We start from the raw sequence: 5275 nt of genomic DNA, 5'->3' as shown, positions 1-5275 counted from the left end.
TTTGGTCCACTGTGGTTGCGCAAGAGGCGGGTAACGGCATCTGCTATCTTCCTTGCCCGAGTGGTTACCTCTCGGACATGGGGCAGCCACGATAGGTGATCGTGAAGGGTCACCCCAAGGTAACGCATCGTGCGGGAAGATGTCACCTCCACGTCCCCTACTCTTATGGTGACCTGCGTAGGGTTCTTCGTGCTGGAGATAAGCACGCACTCCGTCTTTTCCGGCGCAATCTGGAGATGATATTGAGCCATCCAGTGAGAGACACTGGCGACCGCCTCCTCGGCTGCAGCCTTCACTGCATTTACGTCGATGCCCGGAATCAGCAGCACCAAGTCGTCAGCATACGCCACCATCTCGCAGTCCTGCGGAAGGGCGACGTCCAGAACTCCATCGTACATGGTGTTCCACAGGGTGGGGCCAAGAATCGAACCCTGTGGAACACCAGCCGTGATGGACCGAGTTACTGGGCCGTCGGATGTCTCGAAGACCAACTCTCGGTTCTCGAAGTAGCTCCTCACGATTCTTTGCAGACCAGCAGGTACTCCTTTCATCTGCAGTGCAGTGGCGATGGCCTGCCAGCTTGCCGTATTGAAGGCATTCTTGACATCCATTGACACGACCAGCAGGAACCTGTTATCCCGCCCGTTCGTGCGGCGGAATCTCATCGCGCTCTGACCAGCCTCGATCACTGTTCGAATGGCACCAATTGTAGATCGCCCCCTCCGGAAGCCATGCTGCCTGTCTGACAGCCTCACCGCAGCAGGATCTTCCAGGTGGTTGTGAAGTCTGTTTAGAATGAGCTTCTCCAGCACTTTCCCTAAGGCATCCAGCATGCACAAAGGTCGGTATGACCCGCTGCTACCCGGTGGTTTCCCCGGCTTGGGGAGCAGTACCAACCGCTGTCGTTTCCATGGTGCTGGAAATGTAGCCGTTTCCAGACAGCTTTGGTACAACGCCTGGAAAACGTCCGTGTACGCAAGGATTGCAGCCTTGACAGCGGCGTTCGGAATTCCGTCAAGGCCCGGCGCTTTTTTGTTCGGCATGGTGCTAGCTATCAGACGGAGTTCCGGGATCGTGACTTGGGTCCATGGAGTCTGCTGGTCTGCAGGCTGTTCCTGTTCTTCCTCGGAACTGATGCTGGGCCAGTTGAAGGGCGGATGTTGCGGGAAAAGCTCTGTAACGATGCTTTCAAGCCTCGCTCTCTCCGTCTCGGGTGGGGCCCTTCCACCGCGAAGACGGGAGAGGACTACTAAGTACCCGGCTCCGAAAACGTTTTCCTCCGCAGCATCGATCAATTCCTGGAAGGCAGCCTTTTTGCTGGCACGTATAGCTCTATCCAGCTCAGCTTTAGCTGTTCTGTATTGGGCTGCAGCCAGACTTCGGTTCTGGAGATCACTTGTCTGCTGCATGCGATCTCTCGTCTGCTCGCAGTTCTGCCTAAGCAGAGCAATCAGTGGCGTCCACCAGTAAACGTCCCGATGAGGGTCGGGGAAAGACGACGTCATCCTTTGCATGGTTTTCTCGCAGGCCGATATCATTGCCGAGATCATTCCCTGGTGATTGACTGCCTTCTCTCGGAATCCCTCGCCATGTAGCGTGGCCAGGAAATTCTCTTTCGAGAACTGTTTCGTCTTAAATCGCGTGCCTGCATGTTGAAAACGCTCTCGCTGGCCCCGTTGACGTGACTGTCCTTGGTTACGCTGCTGGTCTGCTGACGCTGGGCCTACCGAATAGGTGATATACCTATGGTCAGATCGCGTGTCCGTGTTTCTTACCAACCAAGTGCTCGGCTGAGCTATGGACGAGCTGGCGAAGGTCACGTCGACAACGCTGGCAGTCGCCACACCGTTTCCAACAAAGGTTGCCACATTCCCTCGATTCATCAGCAGCAGGCCCAATTGCTGGGACGCCTCGAGCAGTACTTCCCCACGCTCATTGCTGCGTCGGCTTCCCCACTCCTCATGCCAAGCGTTAAAGTCTCCGGCAACTACTACCTGAGGGTGGGATTGGGCTTCCAATTCAATTGCTTCAACGAATTCCGCAAATCCTTCCCGCGACAGGCTGGGTGGCGCGTAGCAGCTTAGGAAGGTGATGCCACCCACCTTGGCAGCTATAAGGCCTGGAACATCACTGCTCCATTGTCCTTGTAGAGGGTATCGTCCTGTGGCCACGACTGCCACCTTTTTGGAGGCATCAACTGCCCATCTTGGGTTGTTCTCGGGTGGTCGATACGTGTGGGAAAGAACCAGCACGTCCACTTCCATTTGTCGGGCGGTTTGCAGGACCAGATCTTGGGCGATCCTGCCTCCACCCAGGTTCACTTGGAGGACTTTTAGCTGCGTCATTGGATGGCCGACCGATCGCATGTCCGGTCCCCGATAACATGGGGGCCATCGCATTTGCCGCAGCGTATTTCTTCCATGCATGTACCAGCCTTGTGACCTTCCTGTCCGCAACGGATGCAAACATTTTGTCGGTCTACAGGTGACCGACAATCGCGGGCGTTGTGGCCGTGCTCAAGGCATCGGTAGCAGCGAAGATGCTCTTTGGGTGTTGCAGGAGCCATCTTCACTCTGGAAATGCAGAAGCCCAAGCGAAGCTTCGTACCATCCAGCGCTTTGGCGGCCTTGGCTGGCAGACGGACGCGTGCCCGCTGGGTGCCATCCGGCATTGTCCTAATGCTCGTTGAGACGATGCCTGCCCCACCCTCGATCTTGTTTTCAAGGAGAGCTGTAAGCTCTTCCTCCTTGGCTAGGGGGTCGATGTCGTTTACTACCAAGGCCGCCATTTCCGTCACGTGTCGACAAGTTCCAGCCTCGCCGATGATCGTTCGGATCTGCTGGAGAATTAAGGTCGCGTTTGCGGATCTAGCAAGCGTCAGTCGTAGCAACGCCTTATCTGTGCGCCGGCCCATGATGATGAAATCCTTTAACTCCTTATGTGTGCCATTATCGTCAACGGCTTTACGGATTTTCAAGGAGACGCTCTCGAAAGTCTCGTTCTGACCAGGAGAGATCTCTATCAGACAGGGATAACTGGCTTGTGGCCGCCAAGCGTTCATAGCGACGTGGCTTTTTGATCCTTCGATGTCGGCTCTTCCTATCATTGTGAAGCAAAATTCACCAAGCGTAGGATTGTTCACCCTTTCAAGGGAACGTGAGCTGGGTTTAGACCGTCGTGAGACAGGTTAGTTTTACCCTACTGGTGTGTGCTTATAGTCGCTATCTTAACGGAATTCCTGTGCAGTACGAGAGGAACCACAGGTACGGACCACTGGCTCAATACTAGTCCGACCGGACTTTGGTATGACGCTACGTCCGCTGGATTATGCCTGAACGCCTCTAAGGTCGTAGCCAATCCGAGCTGATAGCGCTTCTCAAACCCATTAGGTGTTCGGAAGCTAGCGGGCCTAACAACCCTCTGAGATCCGTTGGAGTCTGCGTCTGCAGCCCGGCGTCTCATCCCGCTATACCTAGGCCGCAACGAGTGGAGTTCGCTGCACGTGTTAGTACCGTAACTGGGAACGCCGTTGGCTTGAGCTCTGCCCAACGTGGATATACCTAGTTTCGACACCTATCAACCGCCCGCAAACGACGGGACTTCAGGCTGGGAGCTGCGAGTTGTAGAGATGCGTTCGCATCGATCCTCTCAGGCGACCCATGCTTGGTGGTTTGTCCGTGTGCCCCTTCCTCGATGTGCGCAAGCTCGTCTTGGTCTGGGGACCACGTCGACACAGGGGATACTTTTGTGAGAGCAAGAGTGTACTTAGTTGAGTGTAGCAAGGGATCGCGTGCCCCTTCCTCGATGGCATAACGAACCATCTTGGTCTGGGGACCGTGGTACCGTGCTCTGGTGAAGCTTGGTGCGTGCTCTTTCCTTGTCAGACGAGTGACTTGACTTGGTCTGGAGACCGTTCCTTAACACTAGTGGACAAGAGCTGGCTACTTCCGTGTCAGACGAGTGACTTGACACGGTATGGAGCGGAACACGTAACACTAGTGAGCTTGTCGGCGTGCCTCCTTCTGGACTTGATTGTCTTGATGTGAGAAACGTGCCGACCAAACCAGTAAGCTTACACACATGCTCGTTACAAGTTGTATAAGTTGATCCGTTTGGGCCGGTTGCCTTGCACATGATGGTGTTGTAGACCATGTTCGGTTAACACGTTGTGTGTCGAGGTGGTCGGCCTTGGTAGTAGGATGTCTTGTGCATGTGACGTGTTGACCTGGTTTGGTCGATGTGTCGTCGTGTACGAGATGACCTACTTACCCGTCAGTTGTCCAAGTTGTGTCATGTGTTGACTTAGTTGACGTGTCATGTGCATGGATGATTGGCGTACGGGTCATGTATGGTGCACTTGCTTCAGTTGAAGGGATGTACTAGTACAGTTATATTAATTGTTTATTTCACGATCTGGTCTTTTGGCTGGATCGCGAAAAAAACGCTAAGTCCCAAATCTTGAACTCGAGAGGAGAGCGCTGATGACAACCTTTTGGACTGGAGCTCCCTAGAATTCGGCTTTTTCCTACTTTAAAGGGATGCACTGTTGTATGTATTGTTTATTCACGATCTGGTCGTTGGATTGGATCGTGGAAAAAAAACGCTAAGTCCCAGATCCTGAACTCGACAGGAAAGCGCTGATGGCAAACATTCTGACTGGAAGTTCCTAGAAATCGGCTTTTTCCTTATTGGCATTATGTGGCACGTTTATTGTGGCTAGAACATTAATTATCCACCAAATGGCACCAACGCTTGGCGAAAGTCTCGAAACACTCCTATCCCGACGCACCAGCAACCGCAACACGATGCAAAATAAATTGCACGAGCTACTGATACTTGTACCATGCACGGTACACGGTACCAAAATATACCCCTGAAAGTGTGCAATTTGGTGCTATTCTAGGAAATTTGTTTGGGGAAGCCTAGCTACGCGTGTCGCACGTTGCATGGTCGTCGATCAGAGGCATGCAAAAGCACCTATCTAGGGGAATTACTTTACGTTCTAGTAGCAAGATCGATTTTCCGGTCTAGCACGGCAGTACGCCTGCATGCATACACTCCATGTACCAAAAATGTATCAACCTAGGCGTTGCTCAGTAGCTTTTGGCGGCACATGTAAAAAGTACTCGAGTTCAGATTCTTGGAACTTTGCGTATTGTTCAAAACTTATAACGAAAACTAAATTATAAATGGGTAAAAGGCTAGGCGTTTCTCAGTAGCTTTTGGCGCCACGTGGCAAAAGTATTCGAGTTCAGATTTCTGGGACTTAGCGTAT

At 52.9% G+C, this 5275-nt stretch overlaps 1 pseudogene; it reads left to right on the top strand.

Annotated features, from left to right (window-relative positions):
• LOC125908222 (large subunit ribosomal RNA) overlaps positions 1-3676 on the top strand; it is an 8561-nt pseudogene extending 4885 nt beyond the window's left edge.
• Positions 3677-5275: the final 1599 nt, after the last annotated feature.

This window comes from Anopheles coluzzii (genome assembly GCF_943734685.1).
Source record: "Anopheles coluzzii chromosome X unlocalized genomic scaffold, AcolN3 X_unloc_89, whole genome shotgun sequence".
NCBI classification, from domain to species: Eukaryota; Metazoa; Arthropoda; class Insecta; order Diptera; family Culicidae; genus Anopheles; species Anopheles coluzzii.
The sequence above is the reverse complement of the archived record's forward strand: the minus strand, read 5'-3'. Positions and strand labels throughout refer to the sequence as shown.